This window comes from Erpetoichthys calabaricus, chromosome 15 (assembly GCF_900747795.2).
Source record: "Erpetoichthys calabaricus chromosome 15, fErpCal1.3, whole genome shotgun sequence".
In the NCBI taxonomy this organism is placed as follows: Eukaryota; Metazoa; Chordata; class Cladistia; order Polypteriformes; family Polypteridae; genus Erpetoichthys; species Erpetoichthys calabaricus.
The window spans coordinates 68,122,180-68,139,371 of record NC_041408.2 but is presented as its reverse complement, the minus strand read 5'-3'; positions in this window follow the sequence as shown (position 1 = coordinate 68,139,371).

The following is a 17,192-nucleotide window of genomic DNA, read 5'->3' as shown; positions in this document are numbered from 1 at the left end:
TCCACATTTTCAGGTTCATGGATTCATAATAAAACAAAATATTAATTCATTATTTGTGTCACAATTATTTTTGGTGTGTTTTTATTGTTATTTTGTTACTCTGAGGCTGTACAGTAGGCAGAACTCCCTTTCTAAAAAGTATGTTTCATAATTGACTACTGAACTAGCACCCTCTGCTGAACACCCAAGGAATACAAACACTTCAGCTGGAGTGGTAGCTGGGAAAAAATAAACATTTAGGGGTCCCAAGACCAAAAGACCACCTGGACTTTCTGCAGTACCTAAATGTGATAAGGTAACTCAGCATTATGAGTGTGTTATGTTCGGTGTGAGAGCTGACCTGGGCTGAGTGAGAAGAAATTTTTTGCAATCGGGCATAAGCCCTGTAGCTGTTGAGAGAATTCTGTCTGAATAAAGCTGCCCCCACTCACACTTACTGTTTTCCCAAATCCCCAGAGAGAAAATCCTCCCTTTAATATGCTTATTTTCCACAGATTTAAAAAGAGCGCACTGTACACGGAGTCTCTCAGAGCTCAAACTGTACTAATGTAAAAGGCTCTGCAGCCAATAGCAAACAAAGCTACCACTTAACTCACTTTGCATGAATACAAACACTCATTGTTTGCTAGACACTGTCAAAAATATAACTTGCTCCTTGCAGCATAGGGACAATAAAATTCAGAAACCTAATTTCATGATTTAGGTTAGGAGTCCCATTGACTTGTGTGATGTGCCGAAACTGGTGGATCTCACATAGAACTTTAATCTAAAGTGAAGGATCTGCAGCAGACCCTCATTTTAACTTGTCATTTATATTAGCATCAGTTTAAAGTCAGAGTAACCCTATGACAGCACTGAATTTTTTGTCAAAAAAAGTAATTCACACCTTTCACTAAATGGCAGTGATCTGCAGCTGTTGTTAACATTTAAGAAGACTGAAATCGAAATAATTCTCATCTACCCCATCCTTCACGTCTCCATATCTGCTGTCCTCTGATTTAGTTCAGCACCTATTTAAATGATTTGGTTAAAAAGATTCATCAAAGTTACACAACATGCGAAAGAGGAGGAAGCGGAATAATTTGAGCTCTTATCTCAAATCCCCGAATGCAAAGTACAGCTCACATCTTAAACAATGCTTAATTAATGCAGCTCAAGAGGCATTTTAGAAAGACCCCTGAGACCACCCACCCACGCCTACTGGCAACCATTACAGTAGGCTGTGTTAGATGGTATGACTAACGCAGGTAGTGTCTTTTCGGAAAGAGAAGTGTTTGAAATCATTACGGTTTCCAAATACCCTATAAAGGTTTAAGTTTGGTCGCTCTTTGTAGCTAACACAGCGCTATACTGTCATTACATTTTTCATTAGTCAGGAAGATTTTTAACACGACCCTGGCACTAATGCACCACATTACTGCCAACTTACTTTCCACACGTGTCAAACAGCCACATACAGGGCGTTCATAATTTTATTAAAGCATCAGCCAGCCGCCCGATGAGCTCTGCTTCTTCCTGCGAGAGAATGCTTTTGCATATTTTCTAAGAGACTCTCTAATTTCCCCCCGTTGCCCACAGCCACTTTCGTCAGATGCGCTCTTTTACCCTAACTGTAATTTGCATGTGAGGAACTGATGCACATGCAAGTCTTCAGAATCTATTATTTCAACGTATGGCCCCCTTCCATGTTTAATGACGGGTTATGAATCCTGAAATTAGTGCGTTACGAAGCCACAGATTAGTGGGAGTAAAATGAAGCAGTTTAATGTAAATGACTCCAAATGAAGTGTTTATGCCAAAACAGTAAATGACTAAATAGATCAACAAGCCAATCAATAAATAAATAGCTTATAATACCTTTATGTATATTAAGCTTTAATACGTATTAGGATTGTGTTGTGAATCAACAGCTTGGGTTTCTGAGACAAGGAAAATCCTCTGGAGCTCTTTGTGTTAAAAAGACACAATTTGTATTGCACGGTGATAGTTACTGTTGGACAACCCAGATACTGTAGCATGAAATCCCAACAAACCAATCAGTCAAGCAAACAGTCAATCAATTGTCATTTTACATTTAGTGGTGTCACAACAAACCCAGAAAGCAAAGGAGTATGGTGAGGAAAACCTCTTCAGAATCCGGTGATGTTAAAAGTGGTGTCCCTCAAGTGTCAGTGCTGGGGGCCACTGTTCATTTTAAAATACAGGGTGAGCCAAAATGAAGTACCACATATCTCAAGGTCATTGCGTGAGGTGGGTTGGGGTCTTTTGATTGGTGATCCCTTGTAGTTTTTAGTCGGTGCGGTGCGTTCTTCAAAAACAACAAATCCATCATCACTATGCAATGCGCCTTCCGAATGCACTTCAGCATTCCTCCTAATGGTGACGTCCCAAATCAGAAAACAATTCTTCAGTGGGTGGCTAAAATTAGACAGACGGGTACAATATTGAACAGAAAATCTCCAGGCCGTCCTCAGACTGTACGAACGCCTGAAAACATTCAAGCTTAAGGGCATCAATTTTGCATTTCGAATACGTCTTTGAGGAGGATTTTGCATGAGGGCCTTAATGTCCATCCATACAAAATGATGGTAGTGCAGGAACTCACTGAGAGAGACTGGGAGAGCCGTAGAGAGTTGTGTGCGAACATTCTGCAAACTGTTCATCGAGATGCCATCATCATGTGATTAATGGCATTGCATGCTTCTTTGCTAGATTGTGTGAACCATTGCTTGAGATAGCACCATTTCATTATGAGAAGGGTTCTCTGCATGTAAGGTTAGTTCCCTTTGTGCTTTGAAAAACTTCCTAATATGCAAGAAAGAAAAAAAAAACTGAAATCATTAATGTATGGTTGGCTATACTTAACAGGGCACTAACAGATTAAGGAAACCTTGACGTAACCTGTGTTACTGTACATATGCAGCAAGAATCCTTTTAAAATCAGGAAGCCCCTGGGATTTTACAAATCTGTTACAGTTCGTTCATATTTATTGTGTGGAGAGCCTGCTATGGATCTAAATAAATAAAAATTGTTTCTGGAACCATCATGTGGATGGATCTTTTGGGAGCCAAAAATGGTTCCCAAAAGCATACCCTGACTAGAGCTGCTGATTAGCTGTGTGTACTGTGTCTCTGTTGTTAATCAAAAATACTAAAATATAAGTAATTTGATATTTATAAACTGTTACTAACCCTCTCATATTCTGTTTCTCTTCTTGTTATCCTCATGTGCCACTTGGTGCCACTGCTCTACTGCCAAGTTGTTTGCCTGCCTATGAAAAAGTCATCTCAGATCACGGGGTAGAAGGGTCTGACAACTGTAGAATGGCTGGTAGGTGGGAGGCGGCTAGTTGGCTGTGGTTTCCAGGTACTCTGACTATGTCTGGCTTGTCTGACTAGTTTTCTACAATCTGGTAGTGCTTCTACAATTAGCTGATGTACAGATATTGCTGTTTTTCAGTTATGTTAATTATATTCAATTTTGTTTTTGATATATTTGAATAAGTCTGTATCCTCATATGTGATATGTGTTCTGTATTTAGTGAGTGATGTAATCAATTCTTGCATTTTGTTTTGAGAGTTGTCCCAGTGTTCTGTGCTTGTACTTGGTGAGGGACGCTGTGCAAGAACAAAGTATTTTATACTGTTGCATTGTATTTCTGGGGTGACAATAATAGATTGGCCATCTACCTCTATGAAGAGGACTACTTGGATTCTGTTTTGTGTATTGTATTTACCCCATTTTTTGACACCCATTACACACCAAACCTGCCTGGAAGGGGATCCTTCTCTAAATTGCTTTCCCCAGGATTTCTTTCACTTTTTTCCCTACAAGGTTTTCTTTTTTTGGGGTATTTTCTTATTGCCTTCACAGGGAGTTAAGGCTTGGGGCGGCTGTCAAAAACAAGGCCTGTTAAAGCCAATCAAGGCATTTCTTGTGTGATTTTGGGGCTAGACAAGAAATAAATTGTTGTTGTTGTTGATAAGACAAGGGCATGAGCCAGGACTTGAAATCCTGACTATGGAGGTGTGAGGCAGCAGGGTCGATTACTACACTGCAGTGCCACCCCAGAGTCTGTTCTTCAATGAAAAATGCAACAAAACAGAAGAATGAAACATTCAAGTAGGTTAAAGAAATGCATGTGAACTCGATAATGCTGTTGGAAGTGATATCCAAGCTGAACAAAAAGTATAGAATGTTTCAAATATTGTTTAAAGGATGGGCAAAATATATTAAGGATGTAAACATCTCTAGTGTTATGCCTAATGCAGTGAAAACTGAATTCATTTTTTTCTGATGCTGTAAATAAGTAAGCAGCTACAGAAAGACGACCTTTTGAAAAACTTTTAAGTTCTCTATAAAAAGATCAACCATTCAGCAAAGTTCACCTGATCAATTTCATTTTCTTTTGCTGATTGCTATGCCAAGATTTATGTGCTAAATGGCTATGGTCACTCCTTTCTCAAATCTGATGTAGTTCCTTGAGTTGATATAGAAAGCTTTCAAGGTATTGATTAGCTTGGTCAGAATTTCGTATCACTCAACAATTTTCTATATTGATCATCCCCATCCAGATGCTCCAATAAAACGTTTTGCCTTGAAATTCATCTTTATTTTCAACAATTGATTGTGCAGATAAAAGAGTCTCTGTGCATGATATTGCTTCAGGAGGCCAGACACCAGATTGCTGATCATGGAGGATAATATTCCCCTGCCATTTCTCTTCAGAGGAACTTCTCATATGACTGAGCTCCTCCTCTCCAATCTGAAGAGCGAGTTTGGTCACATTTGTGGCCATGGCTTGCCATCCCCCAATTTTTTATTTTTTTATTGCTGTCACTTGTTATTAAATCAAGTGTCTATACCAGTCAGAATTAAAATTTCAGAACAAAACTTAGTCCTTTCTTGTCCTAAGGTTTTCAGATATTTTGTTAACGTGTTTGGTTTTTGCTTCAAGTGTAACAGAGTGCTTCAAAATATGTTACAATGTACAGTATCATTGTTCATTTTGAGACTTCAGTTGAGACTTACTCCTATCCTACTCTTACTCCTTCACATGTATTAGATAGATAGATAGATAGATAGATAGATAGATAGATAGATAGATAGATAGATAGATAGATAGATAGATAGATAGATAGATAGATAGATAGATAGATAGATACTTTATTAATCCCAAGGGGAAATTCACATACTCCAGCAGCAGCATACTGATAAAAAATAACATTAAATTAAAGAGTGATAACAATGCAGGTATAACAGACAGTAACTTTGTATAATGTTAACGTTTACTCCCCCGGGTGGAACTGAAGAGTCGCATAGTGTCGGGGATGAACGATCTCCTCAGTCTGTCAGTGGAGCAGGACGGTGACAGCAGTCTGTCGCTAAAGCTGCTCCACTGTCTGGAGATGATCCTGTTCAGTGGATTCTCCATTATTGACTGGAGCCTGCTCAGCGCCCGTTGCTCTGCTACAGATGTCAAACTGTCCAGCTCCGTGCCTACAATAGAGCCTGCCTTCCTCACCAGTTTGTCCAGGCGTGAGGCGTCCTTCTTCTTTATGCTGCCTCCCCAGCACACCACTGCGTAGAAGAGGGTGCTCGCCACAACCGTCTGATAGAACATCTGCAGCATCTTACTGCAGATGTTGAAGGACGCCAGCCTTCTAAGGAAGTATAGTCGGCTCTGTCCTCTCTTGCACAGAGCATCAGTATTGGCAGTCCAGTCCAATTTATCATCCAGCTGCACTCCCAGATATTTATAGGTCTGTATCCTCTGCACACAGTCACCTCTGATGATCACGGGGTCCATGAGGGGCCTGGGTCTCCTAAAATCCACCACCAGCTCTTTGGTTTTGCTGGTGTTCAGGTGTAGGTGGTTTGAGTCACACCATTTAACAAAGTCCTTGATTAGGTTCCTATACTCCTCCTGCCCACTCCTGATGCAGCCCACGATAGCAGTGTCATCAGCAAACTTTTGCACGTGGCAGGACTCTGAGTTGTATTGGAAGTCCGATGTATATAGGCTGAACAGGACCGGAGAAAGTACAGTCCCCTGCGGTGCTCCTGTGTTGCTGACCACAATGTCAGACGTGCAGTTCCCGAGACACACATACTGAGGTCTGTCTGTAAGATAGTCCACGATCCATGCCACCAGGTATGAATCTAATCCCATCTCTGTCAGCTTTTCCCTAAGGAGCAGAGGTTGGATGGTGTTGAAGGCGCTAGAGAAGTCCAGAAACATAATTCTTACAGCACCACTACCCCTGTCCAAGTGGGAGAGGGATTGGTGTAACATATAGATGATGGCATCCTCCACTCCCACCTTCTCCTGGTATGCAAACTGCAGAGGGTCGAGGGTGTGGCAGACCTGTGGCCTCAGGTGGTGAAGCAGCAGCCGCTCCATGGTCTTCATCACATCTGACGTCAGAGCGATAGGCCTGAAGACATTCACTGTTTGTTTGTCCTTCTCCACTTTAAGCCCATCTGGAAGAACACCAAACACAGCTGTTAATGGGATAGAAGGGATTGTGACACCAAAGCTGTCTGAAAGGCATCTAAAAATTATGGTCCAGAATGATGTTAATTTGGTGCAGGCCCAAAACATGTGGCCCAGTGAGGCCGGAACTTGATTGCAGCATTTACAGGATAGAACTTGCCCTAGAAGCATTTTGGACAATTATAAAAAATGAGAGAGATGCATTCAATATATAATTTTAAGTTGAATAATTCTATGCTTTGCACATATGGAACTCGAGTGAATTCTCTGCATTGCTACCTTCCACTCCTTTTCTGAGATGTTGAGTGAGAGATCCTTTTCCATTTGTCCTCTTGGATCTTTGAAAGGGAGGGACTGTAAAATGTTTTTATATCTTACAGAGATGCTGTCTGAGTCCTCAAGACTGATCAATAAGTTTTCCGTCATAGAGGTAGGTGGGAGGTGAGGAAAATTGGGCAGGTTTTGTTTAACAAAGTTTCTAATTTGAAGGTAGTGACAGAAATGTGTTGCTGGAAAGTTAGATTTGAAGTGTAATTGTTCATAGGATGCAAAGACATTGTCTATGTACAGATCTCTAAGTGACTTAATCCTGAATGTTTTTCAGACATTAAAAATTGCGTACGTTTGAGAGGTTGGAAAAAGGTGGTTCTTGTGCAGAGGTGCCACAGATAAAAGCTTCTCTATCTTAAGATACTTCCTACATTAGTTCCATATTCTGAGTGAGTGAACCACAATTGGGTTGTTAGTATATTGGTGGTAACTTGTATTTATTGGGGTGCAAAGCAAGGAATATAAAGAAGTACTGCAGGATTTTATTTCTATTGCGGACCAAGCCTATGTATGTTTATCTATTTGTGTCCATTTCCACGTTTTTACAACTTGTATATTTGTTGCCCAGTAATAAAATTGAAAGTTAGGTAGGACCATGCCACCTTCCATCTTAGGTCTACCCAAAAAAGACATCAATCGTTTGCAACTAGTGCAGAATGCAGCTGCTAGAATCCTTACCAGGAAAAGAAAATCCGAACACATTTCTCCAGTTTTGATGTCACTACACTGGTTACCTGTGTCATTCAGAATTGACTTTAAAATTCTGCTTATGGTTTATAAAGCTTTAAATAATCTCGCCCCGGCTTATATATCGGAATGTCTGACACCTTATATTCCAAATCGTAACCTCAGATCCTCAACTGAGTGTCTCCTTAGAATTCCAAGAGCAAAACTTAAAAGAAGTGGTGAGGCGGCCTTCTGCTGTTATGCACCTAAAATCTGGAATAGCCTGCCAGTAGGAATTCGCCAGGCTAATACAGTGGAGCACTTTAAAAAACTACTGAAAACACATTACTGTAACATGGCCTTCTCATAACTTCACTGTAATTTAATCCTGATACTCTGTATATCCAATTCATTATAATAACTATTCATTCAAAATCTGTACTAACCCCTACTCTCTCTTCTGTTTCCTTTTCTGGTGTCCTGTTGGTGGTGGCGTGCGCCACCACCATCTACCCAAAGCACCATGATGTTCCAACAATGATGGATGGATTAAAAGCCAGAAGTCTGTATGACCATCAGCATCAAGTGACTCCGTGAAAAATCCAAACTACAAAGAGGACTATTTCATTTATGTTAGGTAGAATGCCCAGAGGGGACTGGGCGGTCTCGTGGCCTGGAACCCCTACAGATTTTATTTTTTTCTCCAGCCTTCTGGAGTTTTTTTTTGTTTTTTCTGTCCACCCTGGCCATCGGACCTTACTCCTTTCTATGTTAATTTATGTTGTCTTATTTTAATTTCTTATTTTGTCTTTTATTTTTCTTCTCTTCATTATGTAAAGCACTTTGAGCTACTTTTTGTATGAAAATGTGCTATATAAATAAATGTTGTTGTTGTTAGGTCTTTGTAGGGTCGCCCTTTGGATATATGGATGTTTTGAATTCCAAATAAATGAGGTCATGGTTGAATCTAATTTCTTAAAAAAAGATCCCAGATTCCTTTTATATGTGGCTAGGGATGCAGGTGTGCTAATGACAGATCCTAAGGAGGTAATTGACTGAACCGTGTGTGAATGCACGATCAGTTGACCACCCCAATTAACACTTCTGTCATGCTACCAGACATACACACACCTCTCCGAAGCCTAAGAGCCTTTATAAATGATCTAGGCCGTGCATTGTCATGGACCTCTCTCATCGCAAGGCCTCATAAGTGCGTTATATAATTAAAACATAACCTCCCTTGACTTGTACTCCACACCCTGTGATATATAACCTAGCACACTATTAGGCTTCTTGATTGCTTCTGTTTGCCCCTTATTGTGATGAGCCCATCATGACCCCCAGGTCCTTCTCATCTGAAGTTCTCCCAAGTTTCACACCTGCCATTGTGTACTCAAATCAAACATGAAAATACGAGATCAAAAATGCTTCTAGGTCATCACTACAAACAATGCGGTATAAGTAACAGATTAAAACAATATATGATTTTTAGTCTGGAGTATTATTTTAACAGAAAGAATGGACACGTGCTCCTGAGATGCAACATCCTACTCATTAAGGAATTAACGATACTTACGCAGAGGTGTCTGATTTTGGAAAAGTAAATCAAATGTGATGACTCACAATACACTTGGTTACGCATTCATTGTCTGAACCTGTTTTTACAGTGTTTTCATAGTCTGCCTATTGTAGCCAACAAATAGAAGACAAACGAGGACCAACTCCAGAGGAGAAAAAAATTCAACCCAAATCGCATGTGCACACCCACACCATCTATCACCAGGCCAAGCCCATTAGTGCTGTCAGTTCATAAACCAGCCTGTTGTCAGAGAGGGTGTAACAATGTAAAATGTTTCTCAGTTTTCTTCATTGCCTGTCCTGTCACACCTTACTGTTTTAAAACTTGTAATCGCAAAACCAATGTTCTTCATTTGGTGAATCATTGTGTCATTGTCTCTGAGAGAGTGGGAGCAAAATAATTGAACTGAGTAAGTATACTCTCAGGAATCTTGTATCCTGCCAGATTCAAAACACTGAAGGCACGTTCATGCTTTTTGAGGCTGAGAGCAGGAAGCCTCTTCATTGCAAATTCTTATGTATGAGTCACATGGGGCTGCTGGGAGCTTTAAGAAGGCACTTATAAACTGAGACTTCAGAGCTGTTTCCAAGAAAATTGGCTGTTAAGAATGCATTGAGTGATTTAATGGAATAGGACTATTAAAGAATTATAATATAAACTTAATTAATAGGAAGACATGGATGGTGGCCTGGTGGAATGGTGCCTCACACAACGCAGTTGTCACATACGTGCGTATGGGAGGCAGCTAAAGGACTTGAATGGTTGTAATTACAAGCCAAACCAGAGGGTGGCAACGTGCACAGATCCTTTCTCACATACCCCTGCAGACCAGCTAAAGGAAATCCCGCCTGAGTCTAAGGAAGTCACTTTCCGGTTTGGCCTCCTCTGACATCACTTCCAATCCTAGACTTTCTGACATCACTTCCGGCAGTTCTCCTATATAACCGCCACTTTCAATACTATTATTCAGTTTTGCTTTGGACTCGTCTGTAAAGAGCACTTTTTCACTCAAACTACTTGTTGCCAAGTATACGTGGTGGCTACCCCAAATCTTTTTCTGTTTCTTGTGTTCTTTATTTCCACACAGTGAATGCTTTGCAACTGCATGGACTTGAGTTTGACTCCTGGCTGTATTATTGCTTTGATGGAACTTGCCCATTATCTCCTCATTTATAGGCATTTTATGTAGGTGGTTTGTTTCCTTCTGTGTCCTGTGAACCACTAGGGAGCATATCACTTCCCAAACCCCGAAAAAGACAGGCTGAGGTACAAGTTCAACACAGCACTCGCTTTATTCAGGTGGGGAAGTGTTGTCTGTTACTCCCCACTTCACAACACAGTACAGAAAGTACCTGATACAATACAATATAACACAGCCCTTCTTCATTCTGTCACTCTTTCTCTCTCTCTCTTTCTGTCCTTCCACTCCTCCTCACAAACTTTGTCCTCCACCTCCCGACTCTGGCTCGTTGACTAATGGTGAGGTGGCTCCTTCAATAGTCCTTTTAAGTGCTCCTGGTGTTTCTCAACCTTCTTCCTGCTGCACTTCCAAGTGTGGTGGAAGTGGTTCCTCCAACGACTTGACTGCACCTGTAGAACCCCCTGGCGGCACCCATGGAGCCCAATAGGGCTGTTCCAAACTACAATTCCCGACATGCCCTGCAGAGGTCCATGGCACTGTAGAAACCCAGGGGGGCTGCCCTCTAGTGTCTTGAGGAAGATAGTGACTCCAACGTGGTCTCTCCCTCAGTCCTTCCACCCAGCCGGTGTCCCGGCCAGGTAATGGCCCTGGCCATCCGTCACACTCCCAAAAATATGCCTGCTAAGTTAATTTGTAGATTTAAATTAGCGTCATATGGGTTACTGTAGGCTTGCATGCCTAGCCATAGATGGGTGAATTAGTGTGTTCTCCTGCCTGTCATTGGACTTGTGTCCCGTCTGCTGCTGGCTCCTGTCTTGCACAAAACAGTTCAGGTATCTGAACCCTGAGCTGGAGAGAAGAGTTTTAAAAATGTACTCAGTGCCAGTGGAAAGTATTCAATCTCTTGGATGTTTTCACATTTTATTGTTATACAATATTGAATCACAGTGGGTTTAATTTGGCTTTTTTGACACTGATCAACACAAAAAGACTCAATGTCAACGTGAAAACAAATCTCTGCAAAGTGATCTCAGTTAGTTACAAATGTAAAACAAAAATGGATTGCATAAATATTCACCCCTAATGACACACCTAAATCACCAATGGTGGAACCAATTGGTTTTAAAAGTCACATAATTAGTTCAATGAAGGTCACCTGTCTGGGGTTACAGTTGACTGCTATAGAAATGCGCCTTATCTGGAAGGCCCAACTTATGGTACTTCAGTATGGTGGCCTAAACTACACAAGGAAGACAAAAGAACACGGCAAACAACTTTGTGAAAAGGGATTTGAAAAGCAAAAATTATTAGAAAAGCACAATAGATAAGAAAATGTCCAAGTCACTGAATACCCCTTGGAATTCAGTTAAATCATGTGGCGGGTGGGACAACACACTGTATCAGTTCATGCTCCCAACGTCCACCTCCTCCTCCTCCTCCTCCAGTTAAATCAATCATAAAGAAATGGAAAAATTATGGAACAGCGGAAAATCTTTGAGATAAGGATATCCACAAGGGTGGGAAGAAGACAACAAGTGAGGGAAACCTATAAACACTCTAAAGGAGATACAAGATAGAGGCCAAGAGTGGAGAGACTGTGCAGACAACAACTATTGGCCGAGTGCTTTACCACTCACAGCTTTATGAGAGAGTGGCAAAGAGAAAGTCACTGTTAAGAAAGAACAGACATAACATCTCGGCTACAGTTTGCCAGAAGGTACATGGAAGACTCTGAAATCAGATAAAATTTTTTAAATTCTGATGAGACCAAAGCTGAATTTTAAGTCATCAAACAAAACATCACATTTTTTGACATCAGCCAAACACTGCACACTATTAAAATCACATCATCCCTACTATAAAGCATGGTGGTGGCAGCATCACTGCTTGAAGATGCTTCTCTGAACCAGGTGGTGGATGGCTTGGGAGGGTGAAATGAATGAAGCAAAATGTAGAGAAATCCTGGAGGAAAACTTGATAATGTCTACAGAAACCTGCACCTTGGGAGAAGATTTGCACTGCGGCAAGATATCAGCCCCAAGCATAAAGCCAAAGCTACACAGGAATGGCTTAAAAACAACAGCGTTAATGTCCTGCAGAATACAGACCCCAGTCTGAATGAGAAGTTGTGGCTGGGCTTGAAAAAGGCTGTTCACTCGCAATCTGCATGCAATCTGACAGAGCCTGAGTAGGATTGTAAAGAAGAATGAGGGAAAAATGGCAGCTTGCAGATGTGCAAAGCTGACAGAGACCTGAGCACACTGAGTCAAGACTGTCATGGCTGCCAAAAGGTGCATCTACTGAATGCTGACTTGAAGGGGGTGAGTACTAATGCCATTTTGGGTTTTATATCTCTCTATTATAAAAGGAAATCCTGAGACAAGACTTTTTCAAAGAGATAATTTCAAGTCCCGCGAGACGAGACTTTGGCCACGAGATTTTTTCAAGTCCCGCCCTCCTTTCAACCACGCACACGGCCCTCTCACCTCTCATTGGTGTGAATGCTTTTGACAGACATAGTTCCTGCTCTCTTAGCTCTTATAAATTTTTTAATTTTTCTCACTTTAAGTTCCCAATAAAAGAAGACGTAATATGTACAAATCTTATTGAAGAATTTCATCCCGGAGGGTTATCAACAGAAGAAATGAGTACACGGGCAATCCTAGCACCGAGAAACGATGAAGTCAAACAAATTAATGTGAAAATTGTTGATTGGTTACATGGCAAATTGGTTAAATGTGTATCAATAGACTATGCTGAAACAGTTGGTGGTGATCGTGCGGAAGATGAAAACATCAACTTACAATATCCTGAAGAACATCTACAACCGTTAACACCGTCCGGTCTTCCACCAGCCGAATTACTGTTGAAAGAAGGATGTATCCAAGAAAGGTAATGTACTACATCACCCGCGGATAACATTAGACACCAAAGGAGATCTTGATATGCCATTCGTATTAAAACGTTAACAGTTTCACGTTAGAATAGCTTTTGCAAAGACAATTTTTTTTTTTTTTAATATTTTTATTTTATTAATTTTCATTGTAATCATTCCATACAAACAGATCAATTTATAACCCAACAAATTTGAAAACAAATCAAACCCCACCCCTGAGAAGGAGAGCTTAGCTAAAGGAAAATTTCTTTAAGCTTTTTAATAAGGCAACATTAGACAAAAGAAGGGGAGAAGTAAATATCTATATAAATAAGAGATGGAGAAGGGAGTTAAATGCAATAATAGTTATTTCTCTTATTCTAAAATAATATTGATTAAATCCTGCCATGTTTTGAAAAAATTTTGTACAGATCCTCTAACTGAAAATTTGATTTTTTCCAATTTCAAATAATATAAAACATCGGTTTCCCACTGACTTATAAGAGGAGAATTAGGATTCTTCCAATTTAACAAAATAAGTCTGCGTGCCAAGAGTGTAGTGAATGCAATCACCGTTTGCTTGTCCTTCTCCAATTCCAGTCCATCTGGAAGGACACCAAACACAGCTGTTAGTGGGTTAGGAGGGATTGTGATACCAAGGCTGTCTGAGAGGCACTTAAAAATTTTTGTCCAAAATGATGTTAGTTTGGTGCAGGCCCAGAACATGTGACCCAGTGAGGCAGGAGCTTGGTTGCAGCGCTCGCAGGTTGGATCCTGGCCTGGAAACATTTTGGACAGTTTTAAGCGAGACAGATGAGCTCGATATATAATTTTTAGTTGAATAATTCTATGCTTTGCGCATATAGAACTCGAGTGAATTCTCTGCTTTGCTACCTTCCACTCCTTTTCTGATATATTGATTAAGAGATCTTCTTCCCAATGTCCTCTTGGGTCTTTGAAAGGTAGGGACTCTAATAAGATTTTATATATTGCGGAAATAGTGTTTGTTTCCTCGGAATTGAGCAGTATTTTTTCCAGCATTGTGGAGGGTGCAAGGTGGGGGAAATCGGGCAATTTCTGTTTAACAAAATTTCTAATTTGAAGATAGTAAAAGAAATGTGTAGCTGGGAGGTTAAATTTTGAACGTAATTGTTCAAAAGATGTAAATATGTTGTCTATATAAAGATCTCTGAGCATTTTAATCCCAAAACTTTTCCAGGTATTAAAAACTGGATATACTTGCGAAGGTTGAAAGAGGTGGTTCCCTTGCAGAGGTGCCACTGATAAAAGATTTTCCATCTTAAAATGCTTCCTAATTTGGTTCCATATTCTGAGTGAGTAAAGCACAATTGGGTTATTAGTATATTTGCGATAACTTTCATTTATTGGAGAGCAGAGCAGGGAATATAAAGAAGTACTACAGGATTTTACTTCTATTGCAGACCAAGCCTGTGTATGTGCATTTATTTGTGTCCAGGTTTTTATGGCTTGTATGTTTGCTGCCCAGTAATAAAACTGAAAATTAGGTAAAGCCATGCCACCTTCTGCCTGAGGTCTTTGTAGGGTCGCTCTTCGGATACGTGGGTGTTTTGAGTTCCAAATGAATGAGGTTATTATTGAATCTAACTGTTTAAAAAACGATTTATTGATATATATTGAAATGTTTTGAAATAAAAAGAGAAGTTTAGGAAGGATATTCATCTTAACAATGTTAATTCTTCCGGCTAGAGTGAGATGAAGGGTTGACCATCTATGCAAGTCTTGCTTAATTTTTTCCATACAGACGCCAAAATTTTGTTGATAAAGAGCTTTATGTTTACTTGTGATATTTACCCCTAGGTATTTAAACTGATCTGCTATGGTAAAAGGTAGGGTGTCTAATCTAATATTATATGCTTGTGAGTTCACTGGAAAGAGTATACTTTTATTCAGATTAATTCTAAGACCAGATATCTTTTGAAATTCTGTTAGTGCTGTTAAAACAGCAGGGACAGTGTTTTCTGGGTCTGATATATATAAGACCATATCATCTGCATATAGAGAAATTTTCTGTTCCAGTCCTTCTCTGACAATCCCCTTTATCTGATAAGAATTTCGGCAGCGAACCGCCAGTGGTTCAATAATGATTGCAAACAACAGTGGCGACAAGGGACATCCTTGTCTGGTACCACGTTCTAGTTTAAAGTAGTCTGAGCAAATTTTATTAATACAAACTGAAGCTTCTGGACTGGTATACAGTAGTTTGATCCAAGCACAAATATTCGGGCCAAACCCAAATTTCTCCAGTGCAGTGAAAAGGTAATTCCATTCGATCATGTCAAATGCCTTTTCTGCGTCTAATGATAGTAATATCTCTGGGGTGTTTGATTTTGCTGGTGAATATATAACATTAAACAAGCGTCGGAGATTTGAAGATAGATGTCGGCCTTTAATAAATCCAGTTTGATCTTGTGATATTACCGAGGGCAGCACTTTCTCCATCCTTCTAGCTAGGATTTTTGAGAGTATCTTAACATCATTAATCAGGAGTGAAATTGGTCTATATGATGCACATTGTAACAAGTCCTTATTTTGTTTAGGAAAGACGGTGATTAATGCTTGTCGAAATGTTTGAGGTAGTATTTGGTGGTCTTTAGCTTCTGTAAATGTTACCAATAAGAGTGGAGCTAGCTGAGTGGAGAATTTCTTATAAAACTCTACGGGGTAACCATCAGGGCCTGATGATTTCCCGCTTTGTGGTGACTTTATAGCGTCTAGTAATTCTGTTAGCGTTAGAGGTTTATCCAGTTCCTCAGCACTTAAAGCATCTATTTGTGGTATTTGTAAATTATCCAGAAATGCATTAGATTGCGTGTTGTCTTCTTTGGGCTCAGTGGAATATAAAGACTTATAGTAATCTCTAAATGTGTGCATTATTTTATTATGGTCGATGATTTCTTCTCCATTCTTGTTGGTGATTACTGGTATTGCATTGTGAACTTCTTGTTTATGAATTTGTTGAGCTAAAAGCTTATTAGCTTTTTCTCCGTGTTCATAGTAATGCTGTCTAGACTTATAAATAAGTTGTTCAGTTTCTTTAGTTGTTAAGATGTTAAGTTCTGTATGCAGGGCCTGCCTTTTCCTGTGAAGAGCTTCACTTGGACGCCTGGCTTGTTCTTCATCTATTCTAGTAATTTCATTTCTTAGCTCTGACACTTTCTTGGTTTCTAATTTATTTCTATAGGAAAGATATGAAATAATCTGGCCTCTTAAGAAGGCCTTTAGAGTTTCCCAGAGTGTTCCTGCAGAAACCTCTGTGGACGTGTTTGTCTCTAGGAAGAAGCTGATTTGTTTGGATATAAATTCTGTGCAGTTCTCGTCTGCCAATAAAAGAGGGTTAAGACGCCATCTGCGAGGTGAGTATGAGGGGCTTATTGATTTTAGCTCCAAGACTAGAGGGGCATGGTCAGAGATAACAATTGTGTCATATTTGCATGATTTAATTGTAGGCAGGAAATTATTATCTATAAAAAAATAATCAATTCTTGAGTAGCTATAATGCACTGGTGAGTAGAACGAATATGTTCTTGAGTTTGGGTTAAGAAACCTCCAGGGGTCTGATAAGTTGTGATCATTTAAAAACTGTGTAATTATCTTTGCAGTATTAGATGTCGTCCCCCCTGTCACAGGAGTCCTATCTAAGAGTGGATTTAAAACACAATTAAAGTCCCCAGCCATTATAATTTTATGAGTGTTCACATTGGGAATGGATGCAAATAGATTTTGCATGAATTTCTTATCATCAACATTGGGTGCATAAACATTTATCAAAATCATTTTACTGTTATATAAGTTGCCCATGACCATCACATATCTCCCTTCAGGGTCCGACACTACCTCTGATGCTACAAATGGAACTGTTCTATGTATGAGAATTCCCACCCCTCTAGTTTTCTTTATAAAGCTAGAATGGAACATTTGGCCAGTCCAGTCTTTTTGTAATCTGAACTGATCCTTGGTTAGTAAGTGGGTCTCCTGTAGAAATACTATTTTAGCATTTAAGCCTGTTAGGTGAGAGCATACTTTCTTTCTCTTTAATTCGTGATTCAGGCCTTTAACATTCCA